General features: G+C 45.5%; 1 long non-coding RNA gene across 2 annotated transcripts in view; it reads right to left on the reverse strand.

Moving 5' to 3' along the window:
• Nucleotides 1–19,810, reverse strand: part of LOC130577155 (uncharacterized) — a 34,707-nt gene extending 14,897 nt beyond the window's left edge. For both annotated transcript variants that reach the window (XR_008965736.1, XR_008965735.1), the window contains exons 1-2: nucleotides 19,561–19,810; nucleotides 18,336–18,407 (exon numbers count right to left, since the gene is read on the reverse strand). This is a non-coding gene — a long non-coding RNA (uncharacterized LOC130577155). The remainder of the gene's footprint in view (nucleotides 1–18,335; nucleotides 18,408–19,560) is intronic.
• Nucleotides 19,811–19,837: the final 27 nt, after the last annotated feature.

Genomic DNA, 19,837 nt, shown 5'->3' on the forward strand with positions numbered 1-19,837 from the left:
CYAATCCAAAGGTGCCCAACAAAAAGCACTGGGTATCTTTGCAATTAATTAGTCTTAATGACAACCTCCAGCAGCATTAGTGCAGGGTGTTGTATGAGCCACAATGAAGAGCTGMTCTGTGCGTGCAACAGGGAACCACTCCCAATCCTTTTCCTAATGCAACTCATTGATTATTCTMATTAAAACATGGGTTAGTAGGTACTTCTGATGGTGAGGGGTTGTGTGGGGCCAAGGGGGAATGGGAGCAGCTCCCAACTTCTGCCTGTGGACACAGGGTACCAGCAGGAGCCTGAGGATGGGAAGTGGAATGAACAAGGGAAAGAGAGGGGGTTTGGTCCRGGGACAGCACTGGGAAGTGACAAGGTGTAGGAAGATGACATTGTTTTGCAGTAACCTCCCAACCTTCGTTAATACTGCTGTCACAGCGTCGATGCGCTGCGTTAATTAAAATGAATGGTACATGACAGAGCAATAATTCCATTATTTCTCCATGCTTGCACCTTCCTGTGCTTCTTCCTCGAGGAGYGGGGGAGGGGGAGCAAGGGGCAGGAGTGCCAGGATTGGGGTCCCTGAGCAGCCAAAGGTCCCTGACCTGCTGCCTCCTGTCAGGGACCCGGTGCCAACAGCAGCAGGGACGCTCGGGGCTCCCCGGCTGCCGATCCTTGCTGCACCCTGCATTGCTGCCACAGCAAATCCCTGCCCCTGCAGCCGCGAGGGTCCACATGGCCCATCTGTGCAGGGACACACCGAGGGCAAGGAGGCCCCTGGAGCCATGGAGAGCATCCAGWAAAGGGACAAACCCTTCCCTCCCGCAATTAGCAGCTGCAAGCAACAGAAAGGCACGGACTGATGATGAATTGAGGGTTTTGCTAAAATGCCTGCTCTTCAGAGGCTGTTYTCCCCCCTCCCACACCTCTCCCTGCCTCTGTCCAACAGCATTCCCAAAAGACTAAACACCTTTGGTTTCCATGGCAGCCTGATTTTCAATGAGCATCCTTCAAGTCCTAACCGGAAAGAAAGTGTTTCATTAATRCATACAGGACACACTGGCATCTCCCGGGGGTGACAGTATTCTTCCCCCAAAACTAGCACCTTCTGCCCATAGCTGTTTTATTTTAGTGGATTGATGGACTGACAGAGCCATGGGAAGGGGCTGGCCAGCTCTGCCACTGGGCTGCTTTTGCTTGGGGGAAATTACATAAATAAAGTGACGTTGAGCATCGGGACGTGGCACGTAGAGCCAACTTCCCTCCAGAGCAGCTGCCTCCCTCCAGYCCATCAGGGCAGGGACATTGACACCTCCCCAGCTGTCCCCTTCTGTGCTGTCCTGGACACCTATCTTCTGATTTTAGTTTGCCTGTTTCTACCCAGACTTAGCTTCTGTCTCCCATTTAACACAATCCAAGCAGTTTGCACACTCACAATCTGYCATTTCTTTTGGGTTTAACCCCACTGAGGGGCTCTGCCAAGCAGATCGTGGTCAGAGCTGGAGAATGGGAAACCAAGGTACCAATGATTTGAAGCATGGCACTTCAGTCCTGCAGGATTTCATCAGAAAGGGTCAAAGGACATTCCCTCCAGCCCAGRGGTGCCAGGGCAGGGCAAAGCAGGATGTGTTTGCCATTTGGTGTCCAAATAAAGTAACCATTAAGCAGTACAAGTGAAATTTTTTAGCAAAGGGTGCCTGGGGGAGGATGCAGAGCATGTGCTGAGGCAAAGCAACCCAACCTTCACTACCCTGGAACCTTGCAAAGGTTTTTTAAGAGACCCCAGGTCACTGCACAGCCTTGGCCCTGGCTTTTCCCAGCCCAGAGGATAATTGCCGTCCAGCCGTGACGTACCCTTTCGCTGACCCCGCTGGGGTCCCAGCCACCCTCCAGGATCTGGCAAGGACAGATATATGGCTGGACCTCAGGGAGCTCCTAAAAGCAGGTCACGCCAAAACAATACAGCTTTGTCAGAGGCAAAGAGGGAAYGAAGCCGCGGTCAGCCCCGACTGCTGCTGCAGGATTTACTGCCCACAGATGGGATGGTGGCTGTGGATGATGCACCAAGCATCACCCTGGAGCAGCCAGGGAAAAGGGAGCTGGGAAAGTGCACCCACACTTGGTTTCGTTTTTGGTTTGTATGTGCAGCATCATCTTTAGCTGATGGAAGCAGCAGTGGAGGCTGCTTTCTGGACACCAGGATTTGGGAAGTCTCAGGTGGGTCCAAGGCTTGGCTGAGATTCCCTGCTTGGACTCATTCCCCCTCTTGCTGGGATGTCTAAATCCAGAGCTACCAGAGCTGAGCTGAGCCCCAGAGCAGGGTTTGCCCCCAGGGAGGTTTGCTCTGCCTTTTACATCACCAATCGTGGGATGAGCCTGACCATATGGATTCAAGCATCTCAGAAGGACCTGGACCTCAGTCCTCCATCCMTGAAAGGAAAGCGGGATGCTGCTATGCCAGAAGCATGTATTTATCCATCATATTTATCCAAGAGATGAGGAAAGAGYTATAGGGACATGACAAAGAGCCTGTCTATACACCAAGGGTGGCCAAAGAGCAGACAAAAGATGCTGCAAAGGATACAGTTGAGATAAAAGGCATTATTTCTTAGAAAATCATCTAATAAAGTTAAATTAGGCATATAACAACCTTAGCAYCGCCCTCTCAACTTCTTTTGAGAGGACACACTTCATTAAGATTCAAAATCTTCAGACACACCAACACCCACCCCCCCAACCCAATACATTTTGTCTTGTCCAGCGCTAATAAAGCYTTCTGCACTGCATGGGGCTTTTTAATAGAGAAAAGCAACTTTTCCTAATCCTTCTGAAAAAAAACCAGGGCCGTTTGCACAGCCAAATTTCAGACCAGCCTTGCATTTCTCTCTCTATCCTTGCTCCACCATTCTGATGCATTTCCACAGCACAGGGTAGCCCATGAGCCCTTGCAGCAAAGCCTCTGGCGCTTCCATGAGGCAGCTCTCTGCCAGAAGAAAAAACCCATTAGAGCTCCCAAGAGCAGAAACACATTGGAAGCCGGCAACATCATTAAATGAATATTCATAAATTATTTTGCTACATAAACAATATTAATATCACACCTTCCACCTTCAAAAGCCTATTGCAGGCAGGGGCTCATTAAGACCCCAGCAAAGACCACTTACRGACTTTCAGTTATATGGAAACTCAGACTTTATTAAACACGAGCAATATATTTATTTTAATAGAGTACAAAGCCTGGATTTGGCCACCCTAAAACACCACTCGGAGCACCGAATCTCTGAATAACCCGATCAAACAAGGCTAATGTGTGCAATATATCTTGGGTGAGTAATATACAGCCACATTTCCTGCTCCATTTACCCAGTTTTAACTACACCTGACCTACTCTTATCCTAATAGAAAACGGCTGCTCTTCTCATTGCCTGTCCTCCACACATGTTTTTCTGATAATGACCAAAACTAAATCACTTCCCTTTCTCCTAAGTGCTGGGCACCAGCTGTCTTGTGACATTTAACTACAACAAGACCTTTTGCAGGACCTCCAGGTTAATTCCTGGGGCCCTGGACCTCTGTCCCTGTGTCCTGTCTCCATCCTGCATCCGGACATCGGAACTAAGGCATTAGGTGAAGTACCGGGTCCTGCAMTTGGGTCACAACAACCCCATGTGACATGACAGGCTTGGGAAAGAGTGGCTGGAATGCTGCCTGGTGGGAAAGGCCCTGGGGTGCTGCTTGACAGAAAACATGAGCCAGAATTTGCTCAGGTGGGCAAGAAGACAGATGGCAGTTAACCYRTATSAGCAATAATGTGGCCAGCAGGACCATGGCAGTCTACCCATACTGGGCACTGCYGAGGCACCTCCAATACTGGAAACAATTTTGGGCCCCTCACTCCAAGACAGACAGTGAGGATCTGGCGTGTGTCCAGAGAAGGGAACCGAGCTAGGGAAGGGTCTGGAGCACCAGGAGTGGCTGAAGGAGCTGRGGCAGGGGAGGCTCAGTCTGGAGAAAAGGAGGCTCAGGGGGGACCTTCTGGCTTTCCACAACTCCCTGACAGYAAGATGGAGCCAGGTGGGGGTCGGGCTCTGCACCCAGTGAACAAGCSACAGGACAAGAGGAAACTAGAGCCCCAAGGTGCACCAAGGGAGGTTTAGATTRGATATCAGGGAAAATTTCTTCATCAAAAGGATTGGCCAGGATTAGAACCAGCAGCCTGAGRAAGTGGTGGAGTCACCATCTGTGRAGGTGTTTAAAAGATATGCAGATGTGGCACTTGGGGACATGGTTTAGAAGTGAACCTGGCAGTGCTGGCTTAACAATCAGACTCWATGATCTTAAAGRTCTTTTCCAACCTAAGTGACTCCACAATTCTATGATCCCAGCCCTATTGGGATTTCCCTATTTGGCCTCACYGAGAAGGAATGTGGAGAAAAACATGGGAGCTGCCTCAGCTCTTGCTGCCACTCTCTTTGTRAGCCAAGGTCTCCCTGCAGCAGCGAGGATGATGCTTGTCAGCAAGCACAATGCATCAGTTCGTGCCTGGGTGAGAGGTTCTCCCAAAYCTGTGAGCATCACCTCACAGAGCAGGTTCAGCTTTCACAGGGAAAAACATCCACTTCTAGCAGTGTTTTTGCCCCCCATGGAGCTTAGCTCGGAGTGATCCATCGAGGTGGATTTAAAGCTTCCTGAGCAGCATGTTTAAATGGCCAATTTGACCAGAAAATGTGCTTGATTCACAAGCGCTGGCTGCATTTCTCCAGTGCTGAGAAATCACAGCTATATTTCATTATTGTTACTAATTGCTATAAAGTATTATGGGGAGGTGATGGCACAGGCGGAAAGAAATATAAACCATTTGCAGTCTATTGAGCCCAGAGAACATTTCCCAAGCTTGCTTAGGRGTGCAGAAATCGGTGCTTGGTGCAAATAAATGAGCAAAAGCATTTTCTGAAGGAATTAGCACATGGCACGAGCAAATTGCAGCAATTGTGTCTCTTCTTTCTAAGCACTGAATTGCCTCTATAATTCCCCATCATTTAGTTGCATAAATCTTGCACAAATAAACCGGCAATTTGCATATGCACAGAAAAGAAATTATAGAAACACAAAGAAAGAAGTTATATTTTTCCTTCATGAGCTGGAAATAAATATGCATTGCTTACTGCCTAAGCTGTGTTTGGCCCAGCTCAGAAATAAAAATTTAGGAAACCCTTTAATTTTCAATAATAAATACATATCAGAGGATGAAAAAATATAATTTGTGGCATATAGAAGCCACAAGTCTCTGGGTTGTTGCATCATGAAGTGCAACAGCAGAGCCATGTGTGCCTGCAGAGGCTGTAGTGTGTTCTCAGCATGACAGAACCCTAGAATGGTTTGGGTTGGGAGGGACCTATAAGATCAGCCTGTTCCAAGCTCCTGCCATGGGCAGGGACATCTTCCACTAGACCAGGRTGCTCTAGACCATGGGTCACACCAATATCTTCATGACTGTGGCCAAAGGATGCAACTCACCATAATTGACAAGATTAGTGATGTGGAGGGGTGAATGCAGATGCCTTCAGTGCAGCTCAATCAAGCACTTTATGAAATAAATGCAGAGGCTCTTCAGGAAGCAAACATCTCTTGAAGACACCTCCTTTACAAATCATCTTGATTTGCAGCTACAAAATGCCTATTTGTTGTGATTTCTACCGAGAACTCTGGGATTTCACTACTACAGAAATCCCAGGTCAGAAACAATTAAATTCTATCTCTAAATTATTGAGCCATAACGCACYGTCTGGCCTTAGACCCCACGGGTGACCAAGACACCAGTGGGCAGCAGGGGTAGGAGCAGCTCYGACTGTTCATCGTGCTGGTGGAGGCTTCCCAGAGGAGCAAAACAGCTGTTTCCGATTAACTCCCCGTGTGACTGATCTCATTCTGGAATAAGAGGGTGTTATTCCAAAACACCATAATCCTCTTCCAAATGACTTAATCGCATTTGGAATAATGTGCTTTTCTTCCAAAACATTCATATAGGAAAAAAATCGGGAGTGAAAAAAATCAATCWGAAACAGCCCTTTAGAATAACACCTCGTGCAGAAGAGCTCTCAGTGGGGACATGTGATACTGCATTGGTTTACAAAGATTTAATAAATCACTATTTGCAGTAATTCCTGCAGGCTGAAAGAGCAGCATGACTGAGAGGCACATGGCATCTCCTCTTCCTCACTTTGCCTCCAAAGCTATGGAGCTCCAAAACAATCCTGCTATGCACTGATGCCTCAGGCACTCACCCATGTCCCTCATGTCCCYTCTGGACCATATATGGCTGGAGCATTGCTGCAAACCCATTACAGAGATGGTCAGGCCAAGCTGGAAAGCTAAAAGAAGGTAGGAACACACTCTGACTGTGTCCCAGACAATGGTGCCACCAACATCCACTGGATCCCATCCCACAGCAGTTCTCTCTCTCTCCTCTGCATCTCCCACACCACTGAGGCAGGAAGACTCGCAACAAGGAGGAGAAAGAAGCAGAGACCTGGGATGAAAACATGAGCTCGCACATCTTTCATCCATTAACTAATCACTCCTCCTGCACAACACATGTGCCAATTCATCATTGGTGATCAATACCTTCCTTGAGGCCCCAGGATGATGAACGTCTCTGCTGATATTCAAATGACCTTGAGAGAACAGGGGCAGCTCCCTCAGGCACRGGTCAAAGAGCCAAGACTGAAGCATCATGTAAGATGATACATGGTCCCAAGATCTCTCTGTAAGGCAGAGAGAAATGYTCTTGGCTAAAAAGCTTCTACAGAACCACAAAGGAAGATGTTAGGTCATGCAGAGGCTGAAAGATGATGCTGGACCAAGCAGACCTGGATTTTGTGTGCCAGGCTGGAGCAGAAGGCTGTGACAACCACCTTCAAAAGGGCAATGTGGATCCCATCCTGCACTCTTGCTTTGGGCTTAGGGTGAACTCAGGGCATCTCTGTGTGGAGTTAAGAGATGGAGTCACAGCCTGGGATCTCCATTCTTCACAGACACCAAGAGCTGATGTGCTCCTGCATGGCTCCTCTCTCAGGTGCAGCCCTATGGCCATTACCTGCAGCAGGATAAGGACCAATTCCTACCCTCTCCAAAACACTGTCCATCTCACCAACCCAGCAGCTTCCAGATCTGTCACATGAGGAGTGACATGAGGAACTGCTGTCTTCAGCTATGGCTCTCTGCTTTGCCCATATCCAGCAATAAGGAAAATAAACTCCAGTCACACTCCATGTGCACTGCAAACCAYGTTCAGCCCTGTGGGCTGCCCATGGACTACATAAAACATGTAGCGTTTATTTTTCTCAGAGGAGGAAAAAAAAGATTACCAAAGATAACTAAAGCAGCTCCCCACCTTCAAGAAAGTGAAAAACAATCATTTAAGACAGCTCTTTGTCCTACAGAGCTCTACATTTTACCCCAAAAATGGTAACTGAAAGAAATGTTGAGAATTGGCAAAGCTCCTACAGTAGTTGTTTGCGTGATTTAGGTTAAAAATAATTGCTGTCCAGGCTTATCTGCCTGACATAAGTAATTAGATCACAGAGTACTTATAAGCTGCCATTTCCTATGAGCATATTTTAACATGGCCTTTATCATTTGACCTTTATATCTGCAGAGGCTTCATCCGCTCCCTGCTGCTGTGATGGATTTATTTTTGAAGATTGGGCTCAGGCTTGCCAGTCCTCAGGCGAGGATGTGGCAAAGGAGACAGATTACAGCCCCAGCAGCTTCTGCAGCAAGGAGGAAAGAGCCTCTCTGTGAGGAGATGTGSCAGACTTGGACCCTGCTACAGCTCCAACAAAATTAATCTGCAGGGTTAAATTTAYTGTTTGCACCAAGAGAAATTATTGATGGGCACTAGAAAGAGACAGGCAATGTAGAACTGGTGAAACATGGCAACACACCACTGAAAGGGAATGGTCCTTACTATATGGGATATATTCATATATCTCATATATTCATACTTTCAAAACAAAAAGCATTCATTTTTCCCCCAAAAATGGAGACGTGTGGATCTCAAAAGCAGGAGATGTGCTTCCTGGCTCATAGGTGAAGCAGCTCCCTGATTTCCAAAGCCCAGAGGAGACCAAAAGCAAAATGCTAAGAAAAGAACCCAAGAGAATTAGATCACTGTCACTRTTTTCAGCCACAAAATCAGCTACAGGGAGACACCGATCCCGTGTACAACAAATCGTATAGATACAGAGCAGGGACTTGAGTCCTCCACAGCTGAACAGCTCTAACTAAATTAAAAATCTCCAAATAAATCAAACACATCAACTRCTTTTTTTCTGGTTTTATATATGCTAGATTTGGGTAGGCTTCCCCTTCCCATCAGCATCCCTTGAGAAGCAATTTGATTTTGCTGGAGTTGTCAGATTTGTAAAATAACAGATTTCATTTTTATACCCCACTCCATTTTTTAATGAAATCTACTTTCCTTTTAAAAGACATTTTCAAACTCCCCTCACAACTGATAGATTTCCTTTTCTTTTATAGTCAGTGCTTCCTCAATGACATAAAGACCCTACATTTGAAGGGATTTAATGTTTGCAGAGCYTTTKAATATCTCCAAGGATGGAAACCTTGTCCCTCTCTTCATGCAGATAAAGTGAAACACTGGGGTCCAAGTTATTTTGAGAGAACACACGAAGAGGTTGCCTTCTTTAAGGGGCCAGGCTGAAAATCCTGGAAGCTGCCAGGAACTCTTCCTGCTGACGTCTAAATTATGAGGCAGAACAATAATGCTAAGTTTCACCTCCATCTAGCAATGGTGGGATCTCTCCTATCCAGATTCTCCAGCACTCCACACCTTTGGAGTAGGTGGAAAAACCAACCAGGCAATTCATCCCTTGCCACYGGTAGGACATGACGTGCATTGAAAAAGTGCTGTACCACCCATTCAGCCAGTGCTCCCGTCCCACCACATCTCGAGCAAGCCCCCAGTCCCTCTGCCATGGTTTCCTGCTGGTAGCTCGAGGTGGATTTGAGGAGCCGAGGACCATCAGTCCCATATAAAAGCCAGGACTGTTTTAGATCTCCAACTGCTTTCAGAAGTGGTACAGACAGGAACAACCACTGCAAACCAGAGCCATTTCCCATCAGGTAGGCAAAGCCAGGGATGTCTTCCAAGTTCTACAGAAGTTTGTCTCATCTGTGAATTTTTCTGTTTTAAGGGAACGCAGAATATCTCTTAATAGGATTTCAGGACCGGTTTATCTATCAAGGACAAAATCCCACAATGAGACAACATTACTGAGAGATTATCCTGTGTTCTCTGAAGGAGAGAGCACAAGATTATCCTGAAATGAGGCTTATTTCTGTTGAGGTAATGAGAGATAATTGGCAACCCCCTTTGCATAGCTGGGTGACCCATCAAGCACTCCCAAAGTAGAAAAGCAGCAGCATTTCCAAGGGGAAGGAGTCCAAGGTCTAATGTGGACTCAATCTAAAAGAAAAACTTCTGGAAAGGATCAGGGCAAGGCCATGAATTTATGAAGTAGTTGTTCGGCTGACTCTAATTTTTAAAGCATTATTATCCTTTTAGCAGGGCTGTCGGGTAGATGGAAGCCAGAGCCAGTGTGATGAAGAGCAGCTGAATAGCGATTTGCAGCAATTCCTCCTGCCTTCCACACTTTTTTTTCCTGCAGAGCAGCGAGCCAAATTGCTTCTAACCAGCTTACTGCAGCCTGAAATGCTGCAAAAAGAGAAATTTCTGGGCTGGTGGTGTGAGGAATGAAGAGGGAAAATGAAAAAAGGAAGAGAAATACCAATGGCAAGTCCTGATATCCATTTGCATTCCAAAGCCCAAAGTCAGACAGGTGTCAGAAACATTTACTTCAAATTCTYGGAGATTCTTTCTGGACTGACCCAAAGGGGGCAAGCCAAAGAGCCATTTCTGCAGATTTAAATGCATTTTGTGTGCCCTTGCAGCAAATCCTCATCTTGCTCATACCTGTACCATCTGCATTTCTCCAAGAAAAGCAGCCCAGCCAAATGCAGCACCTCTCTAACCTTCCAGGTGCTCAAAAGCCACTTTCCAAGTAATGCAATCAAAACAATCCAGCTAAAAGCCTTGCTTCTGGCCTAGGCTGACATGAATTGTTTCTAATAAAACTAAAACTCCGTGGGACAACTAATGGGCACTTATTAGTACAGGCAATGGACTATTCAATCACCCATACAGAGAAATGAATGGGGATTGATGGCCCAAATACAGGATGAGGATTTACCTCTAAATAAACAGCTGATAGGCTGGCAATCACATTAATCTTGGGTATCAATGGGGAAAGTTCATACCTGGCTAATAAACAGATAAACAAAATATGTGGTGAATAGCATCACTGGGTCCCTGGGGGGTTTAATGTTATTGCTGTGGCAGCAGGTGGGTTTCCAGAGATGTTCTGGGAAAGTTAGAAAATAGCATAATCCAGACGATGCAAGAAAGCAGCTGAAAAACCTCTGGATGAACCTGTGCACTCAGTAAGAGAGTAGGTTTAGATTAGATATTAGGAAGTAATTCTACCCTGTGAGGGTGGTGAGACACTGGAATAGACTGTCCAGAGWAGTTGTGGATGCCCCATCCCTGAAATATTTAAGACCAAGTTGGATGGAGCTCTGAGCAACYGCTCTAGAGGAAGCTGTCCCAGCCCATGGCAGGAAACTTGGAATGAGGTGATAATTAAGGTCCCTTTGTACCCAAACCATTCTATAATTCTGTGGACCTTTTTTTTAAACCATCTTGCAGATAATCCTACCTTTCCCTGCTTCATCTCCTCCCTTCAGCAAATGCTTCCCAAGATTTTTCTAAAACCCAAGATTTTGATACCTTTGTACTAGAACTGATGGAGGAATGATTTGCTGAGCTAGAGGRAGAGCATGTGCACCTCTGGGGCTTCTAAGTCACTCTTGCCTGCAACAAACCATTCCTTGATCTCCCACCCTCCCATTTCCTTCCCTTTGAAAGGCCTCTGACCAGATCACAGATGGCAATTCCTAAGTGACAGATCCTAATGTCATTATTGATGACCAACCAGATGTCCAGGGAGATGTAATGCTCCTTTTAATCCAAAATTCATCAAGAGCCTCACCTTTGTAGTTTAGAGTGAGTGTAAAGGTATCTTCATAGGAACAGGCTAGGGCCACACATTTTTTTTCTTCCTGCCTCAGTTTTCCTTTGTGCAGAATGGCTGGAAGTGACTGAACCAGACACCAAAGGGGTTCCATTCTCAATAGCAGCATCATAAAATGCTACAAAAATCTCTCTTGAACTTAACAAGGGCCTGGGAAGCAACATGCTGTATKTGACAGGGCATGTATGACCCTCAAGCCATTATAACCTCTGGCTCCTGCTCCTTGCTGTTTTTAAGGTACTTAATTCCTAGTTGAGAAAGAATTTCTGTTTTGGGTTATGGAACAATCCTGATTCCTAATGTATCAGTTTGTCTCCTGCCTGACAGCTAAATACAACATATTTTTCCACAGATTAAGTGTTGYATAGTTCCCGTGCCATAAGGTACAGCAACTGGATAAAAATGGARTGACATGGGATCAGCATAAGCAGCAGAGATACAGTGTGGACCACAGCTAGATAGTAGCAGGTAAAACACCACAGGTAATTTGTTCCCACTAATATTTTAAAGCAAGAGTTCTCATGCTCGTTATCTCTCTTGGAGACAGGGAAAAAATCCCAACAGCCTTTGTGGCAGTGAAGACAAAGCTTTGCTCGGTGGGAGATGTTCTATATGGCATAATGTATGCCGGGAGCAATCCTGGTGTTTTATGGGCCCGCTTAGTGTGAAGTGCAAAACAGGCTTGGGGCTGAGGCTGCATTATTCATAGGGGACCTTAAATATTTCAGTGTGAGGCTGAGGTAGGCAGCAACGCAACAATAGCGTATTGTCTTCTTTCTTCCCTAAAATCATTGTTTATGTTCAAGAAGGCAAGCAAGGAATCTTTCCCATTCAGTGTAAGGCCATGCACTGACACATTCCAGGGAAAAGCAGGATAGCAGTGAGGCAAGCCCCCATGGTCCCTCCAAGGGAGAGGAAATTGTCCCAACATTTCCCAGCTCCCAAGGAAATACCCATCCTTCCTTTAGAAAAGGAACAAGTCAGCGCCTGATGTATTTTTGGAGATGATTCTGCTGTTCTGTGTGTGAAGGGACATATCAGCAGGTGGGTGTGCATACAAATAAAGTTTCTGGCAGTTTTTCCCCTTCAAAGCAACAGAATTATTTCCACGCTGCTCTCTGATTACTCTCCTGACTTCCTTGATCAGAAGCAATGGCTGGTTTGCAGCAGGGCAGTGGGAAAAATTGCAATATTTGGGCTAATGTGGTCAGAGCAGCGCAGAGGCAGGTGAGGAGGCAGAGCCGCCTCTGTGCAGATCCACTGCTGCCATCAGCCGGCAACTGCAATCCAGCACAGGCCTCTCCCCGGGACAAGATTTAAAGCAGATGCAACACACACCATTAACATCAAGCCCCTCCTTGTCTGTTTTCTCTGTGAAGAGGCAGCCTTAGGCTCAAAAAAAGAGCAACATAGCAGATGGGATGCTTAGACACAGGGGAAGACTGAACCACTACAGGCAAAACTTGCCTCTAAGTGCTGCTTTATCCTCTCAATGCCACAGAGATGAGAGWCACAGAAGTTTAAGGATGAGCCTTACTGCATCCCAGGCTGGGTATTTTTGCGCTCAGCAGAAGTGGGATCACTCAGGCAGCTCCTTACCTCATGTTCACACATTGCTGAAGTTGGACCAGAGCTTCAGGGTCCAGTACCCTTGCAGACAGCCTGGGTCTTGCTATTTATCCCTACAGCTCTAGTCTTGTTTTGAAACTCTTGTGTGGAGTGAGATTTGGCCAAACTTCAGATAACCAGTTATTTCAAATAACATGATTCTGGCCAGAGCTACACGAGATTCCAGACCTTTCTCACTTCTGTTTCCCTTCATGCAAAGATAAATCTTGGCAGCTGTCTCTTGCACGAGATAAAACACATCTGACAGAGCTGAAGCACAATAAAATCCCTGTTTCTGCTCTTTTTGGAACCATCAGAAAGAAACTCAAGTGACTTCCCTGACAGTGAGAAATCCTGAGATTTCAGTTATGATGTTTAAACACTCCCATGTTCCTTCTCAGCTCAGATCAACGTTCATAGATGAAAATTTGTATTCCATAGCCAGAAAATCTTACACTAGTCCACTGTATCAGTTTATTTGTGACCTATTACATGTGCTGTACTTCCTACATGGAGTCATTGCATCCAGTCCCTTCCAAAACAAAGCTGCATGGCTTTTCCTTTGAAATCAGCCTTCCAAAGGTGGTGAGACACAGGGCTCAAATATTTCTCAGATAATATCCCTTTATTTGCCAGGAGAGGTTGCTGCCTCTGGGACAACTGTTGCACATTCCACAGGTCTCTTCCTACAGGACTGATATTTACATACTTCCCTTTTGTTTAGATAAACTGATAACTAACATGCACAGCTATAAGTTTTTGAGAAGATAGAGAACACAGGGATTGCTGTGAAGGACTGAGCACAACCTTCACACATCCCATGCCAGAGCACTCCAGCAAGCACATTCCTGAGATCCAAATCCTGATGCAGCCCCTGTGCAGCCCTGGGTATTTCCATATCATTTATCTCCCTGGCAAAGCTGCAAAGTTCTCATTTGGCAAGTGGGTAAGAAGCAATAGGTCCCCCCTTTGCTGCAGGGGTGATCCTGCAGACCCACATGTTCCCTGTGCAGCGCAGACATCGGGGTGCTGCCAACCCCAGCTCCCGCCAGAACTGACCCAGAGGCTCACTCCTGACCTGGCTTGGATTGGAGTCCATGACCTAGAGGTGAACTGCTCTATATCCCATATCCAGTCTCCCACTGAGTTTATTTTCTGGTGTGGCAGATCAAAGACTGCTGTAAGGAGAAAATCTATCAAAGGCTCAGGACCCTAACATAGATCCAGCTTGCTTTTATGTTTACTTTTAACAAGCATACTCCTTCCTATTGTTCAGCAATCACTTTAAAATGGACAATTATCAGATTTCCCTATTAATGGGAAAAATCAGACAATCATAAATCTTAAAACATGCTACTATCTGCAAATTGCATGTATCACATTATGGAAAAACCAATCTGTGGAGGAAAGCTATTACTATGTCTTGGCTCAGCAGCTGTTTTTAATTTCAGCAGAGGATCCCTCGGCTTCCCAGCATCCAGCAGTACTGCTCTTCCTACTGCTTCCCTGTAAGCACTGCAAAACTCCAGTGTTGGCCTCGCACATCACACACTGCAGCAATTCAATGCTGAAATCAGTAGGGAGAACCTCTGCATGTAAGATAATAACTGTCAGCCCCTCAATGCATCTACCTTGTCCTTCATCCCATCCAAGAATGGTTTGGTTTGGAAAGGACCTTAAAAATCACCTCATTCCATCCCCCTGCCATGGACAGGAACACCTTCCAATAGAGCAGATTGCTCCAAGCCCCATCCAATGTGACTGGAAGAAGCAAAAAGTTCTTTTATTTCCCCTACATAATGACCTACACAAAGCTGAACCTGTACTCAAATGAATGCTGGACACACCGCCTTTCAAGTCCTGGTTATCTCTCTTATGGTACAGAGAGCAAAAGAATAAAGGCACACAGACCAAAAGATACAAGTTGGCCTTGTGGTTAAAGCAGCAGAATGGCATTAAGGAATTCTAGGTGGGATTCTGGTCTTTTCAATCAAAGAGGGCTGGAATATAGAGTAGCCATGAGGGCAAATCTGAGTTTTGCTACAGTTTACAAGTGGCTTTGGGTAAATTGCTTAACCACCCTCAGTTCCCATTCCCAGCGCTAGCTGGGATAYTCATGCCCATTTTACTGGGATATTGCATGAATTATCTGGTATTTGGCAAGCTCTTAAATCCATGTAACTCACATATAACAATTAAATGTGATCCTGCTTTTAGATCAGAACAGCAGTAATTCAGAACTGAGCACATTTTGTTCTGATTTTCTTAAGACTGTCTGAATTCACTGAGACAAGTGACAGAGAAATATGATTCACCACATTCATKACTATTTCCAAGATGGTTTACTTTAGTCTGAACAATTGGAAAAACGTTAAAGGCAAAACTGCTTTACCCAGCTGACTTAAAAAGGTTGTTTCATTCCACATTTCTGTTTTCAATAAACATCCCAGGATAAAAACATCCCCTGCAGCAGATCTATGCAAAGGACAAAAAGGCGTTAAATCCAAAGTGGGGGCGGGTGGAAGAGATAAATAGTTTACTTCTATTATCTTTACCATATGTTCTATTCCAACTGGATACACATAAACAGCATGCAATCTTCAAGCTCAGCTTTAGACTCTTTGAAGTGACCTGACCATACTACTGATTTATTTCAAACTAACCTTTCTCTTTGAACCTTAGGTCAAGGTTAATTCCATAATAAAACATACCTTATACAGCTGGCTGTTCCAGTGGTGCTTGCAAGGAAAGAAGCCCTCAGTCATAAGCATTTGTTTCACTGAGTGCGGTATTGTATTTCTATTTTCTCTTCCCTGTATTAATTTCCTTCACAGACCCTAGTTAAGGCGAAAAAAACCCTCTTTTCCGGTCCATGAGATCAATTTTAAACACACTGGAATTAAATGAAGACATTTAAGCCACATTTCTTTGCTGAAATGCGTCCGCCAACACCAGAAACTATTTTTATTACAGTCTATGTTTAATAATCAGATCTTCAATTTCATAAGAAGCCACACAGCTACGTTATTCAAACTCCTGCACTGGCAACGACCCTTTCAGTATCTTTTACAAAACCATCTTTGCACTGAATCACAGCAAATCACTAAGGATAGCTTTTCTATCTAGGAAAATAAAACGGGAAAAGAGAAACACATTTGAAGGGCACTTCTCAAAAAACCAAAGGAGAGCTCCTTGCCAGTGCCCCAGCCAGGGGCCTGCCTGCAGGTATCAAAGCAGCTTAAGCAGGGGTGATAAGGTGTGGGACAAAGCTTGGGATGTAGGATGCAGTCACTAAGAGATGCTAAGGTACACAACATATTGCTCAAGCATTGCTCATCAGGTTGTTTTTAAAAGRACTGGAAAGATGCTTTTGAATTTCAGCCTCCAGCCCACGACACGCTCACAGCACTTACTTAATTAAAAAGCAGCAACACCAAAGATAAACCAGCAGCTGTTCCACATTTTTCCTGACTTCAGAGCTTTGCCAACACAATGCTTCTTGGCATTGTCAGGAAAGGGATGAGTAGAAACCTTTGTTTTGGTTTGGGGTTTCTGCAAGGCACAGGCTGGAAAACCTTATCTGCTGTAGCTAACCCTGGGGGAAATTGTGCTTCCCCTCCAAAGGAATGACGACTTTATCCCAGCTTATCCTCCCACATTTTGCAAGCTTGAGTCTACAGTGGTTGATGTTCAGGAAAACCAGAACACCAAAGGGCACCTCCCCTAAAACACCCCAAAAAGCATTCAGTGCTCATCTCTAGCTTAGAAGCAGCTTTGTTAAACAGGGTTTAGCCCAATGTTAAATGAGTTTGAGCAGGCAGCACTCTCAAGCAGCATCGATACAGCAAACTTGTTATCTCATCAATATCTGTCATTGCCAAACGCAGCTGAGCTTGCCGTAATGGAAGCACCATCCATTTGGAATCCCAAAGGTAGGCATCAGTTTTGGATCAATGCTTTCAGAATCTCTGTTAACTATTACAATGCCAGTGATGTTTTAGATCTATTTGGGGTTAATTTATTTAACAACAGAACAAGGCCACAGAAGGTCTTTCACCACATTTTGACTCTCTTAGAGTAATATAAAAAATGGTGGCACAGTAAGCCCAGCATCCCCAGAACTGATGTGGTTCTGAGGAAGACCTTTTCCCTCCAGCTTTTCATTCCCATTTCACCACACTTTCTCTTTCAGCTTCTCCTCAGGGACTATTGCCTATTCCCACTCCTTAATCACATGCCACAATGCACCATTCCTCACAGCAGGGCTCCAGAAGGCAGCACCGTGCATGTCCTGCTCTCCACCCCAGCCTCTGTCCCAAAATCATAGCCCCAGGCATGCTGTGAGGTAAAAGATACAGCATACAAATTCCTGAACAGGAGACTTTTGCTACATGGAGTGTCTTCACCTGCCCTGCAGACATCAGGAGCAATACTCCTCTCTCCTCTACCACAGTAAATGGTATCTTAATTAAAGACACTGGAATTATCAGTTCAAGAGCTCAAAATAACAAAGTAAAATTCCACCCAAACATATTGAAAGAGACATCTCTACCATTTTCTAATCTTCTTTAAATGGCACCAAAAAATATTAGATGTAATGATTTATTAGTGAATGAAATCATCCAATTAGACTGCCAAAGACTGATTTTTCAAAAGGATCACACAGAACAATTTAATATCATGGGAGATAATAAACATGTCCTGGACTGGATCACTGAATGATGTCGCTAACAGCCTGTCAGAGATATCAGATATTTACAGCAGAATAAGGCACCACATCAGATAAAGTAAAATACATCCTCTCAAGGATATAGAAATATGGAAAGGAATCACTCCAGCTGCATTTCAAGYCTGGATAATTTCCATAACTCCTGAGAAAAGGCTTTGTGTGGTGCTAGTTCTCTTCTTAAGGCACCCATCCATGCTGCTGGCATTCAGAAGACCCTCTGGAGCAAGCAAGTTAAAAATAGCACAGCACTCACAGACCAGACAATGTTTTATAGACAAAAACATGTGCAGGTATACATTAAATTGGGCAACGTTAACTAAAGGCACCTTTAAAATAATTTTGTCTGCATGTTGCTATTGAATGTGTCAGATCCAAGCAAGCATTTGTGCTGTCCTGGAAGTAATGGCTTCCTATTGCATTCTTTTTGATGCAGCTGTTATGGAAAGATGCTTTTTCGATAACTAGTTAAAAGCAAGTAAACAAAGCTACAAATCAATTCAATTATACATATATATCATTGTGAAATATCTCACAATTTAATGCAATTGTGCACCGGCTATGATGTATCTGGTTCTATCCAGGATTTTGAAACCTCATCATTATTAAATCTAACCAGAATTATTAAAACCTCCAACCCATTCAAGTGGATGAGTAAGAATAGRAATTCTGCATTTGGGAACGAAGTTCCCGTTTTGTTTGCTTTGATACARGTTTGCCCATAGACAGGATGTAACACAGCTGGTGTTCCTGTTCAGGAAGGCTGCAAATTGCAGCTCTAGTTATCTCTGGAGATCAAGCTATGAGATGAGAGCCCAATAACAGGTATCCACAACTGACCTTAGCGTTTTTCTAAGCATCTGTGCAGGGCCTGTATCAGCTAGTTACTTCATGGATATGTGCAATATCCTCCTGAATGAAGAAACCAAGAAAGGTGTTAGAAGGYATCCAATATGGATATACATTTCCAAAATTGTACTCCGGACACCAACAGCATTTTGGCTGAGAAGACTTCCACCCTGATGATGGGGATTTCTAAGGCATTTTGAGATTGGAAAGATGCTTCACAGCACTAACACCACACCAGCATTCCAAGGAGGAACACTGAGCCTCAGTCTCAAGCAACACAGTGAATGCAACGTGAAGAGGTTCAACTAAAAAGTGAATTCCTCTCCCTTAATCCTGCAATGCCAGCCTGCAGAGATGACTCAAACAAACCTGGATTCTTTCTTGAGTCTACAAGCCYGGATGATAAAGGGAACTGTTGAGGAGTAATGACATTTACATGTTTTTGACTTAAGTAAGTCTGTTAAAATTAGAGCTAAGTAAAACCAAATTTGTCACAAAAAAGCAGCCTCCTGGATGACTGGCTAATCTGTGTTGCTGTTTTACAAGAATTCAATGCCCAAGCTGGGAGTTTGCATCTGCCATGCCGCAGCAGTTGAGGACAGGGGCCTGGGATCCTCCTGATACTGTGCAGAAGATGGGGCACAAGCCATTTGACATGGCTACAATGCAACTAAGTCCACTGTCACTGTCCCCTCACTGTGCCCTGACTGGGGTCCCACTGTGCTGTCACTCTGGGTCGAGTGAGCTGGGGCTCCCCTCCACATCCTCCATATTCCACGGCCCATGGACCTGACCTGGTCTACACCTGAGGGGAAGGTGACATTTTTCCTCCTCGACCCATGAYCCCTTCCAGTCTCTGAGAGGATATAATTGCTCCCTTCACCCCTTCCAGGTCACCACCTGAGAAGATGCGGTTGTACCATGTAGGCCTCTCACAGCCTCCACCTAAAAAGAAAGCACCATTCCCCCATACCCTTCTCCCAGTCTCTACCTGTGAGGAAGATGCCGTTTCTCCCTGTACCCCTCTTCCAAGGGATACCTGAGGGCAAGGTGCCATTCCCATCTATACCCCTCTCCTGATGTCCCCTGCCATGGCCCACTGTACCCCTYTCTTGATCAACACCTGAGGGGATAGCGCCATTTTCCCACTGCACCTCTCTCYCAGTCCCTACCTGAGGGGAAGGCACCCTCCTCATACCCTTCTTCAGGTCATTACCTGAGGCAAAGGTGCCATTCCCTCTCGTACCCCTCTTCCGATCTCTGCCTGAGAGGAAGGCATTATTCCCCACCTGAACCCTCTCCCGGTCTCCGCCTGAGGGGAAGATGCCACTGCCCCCTRTAACCGTCTCCGGCCTCTACCCGAGGCGAAGGCGCCATTCCCCAGACCCGCGTTCCTCCTCCCGTCCCCACGCTGCGGCCACAGCCGCCCGCCGCCCCGCTCCGGCGGCGCAGGGACCGACAGCTCCGGAGCGGCGCGGGGCGGGCGGAGGCGG

This window comes from Malurus melanocephalus, unplaced genomic scaffold, assembly GCF_030028575.1.
Source record: "Malurus melanocephalus ecotype Western Australia unplaced genomic scaffold, MMel_1.1 scaffold_169, whole genome shotgun sequence".
Taxonomy (NCBI): Eukaryota; Metazoa; Chordata; class Aves; order Passeriformes; family Maluridae; genus Malurus; species Malurus melanocephalus.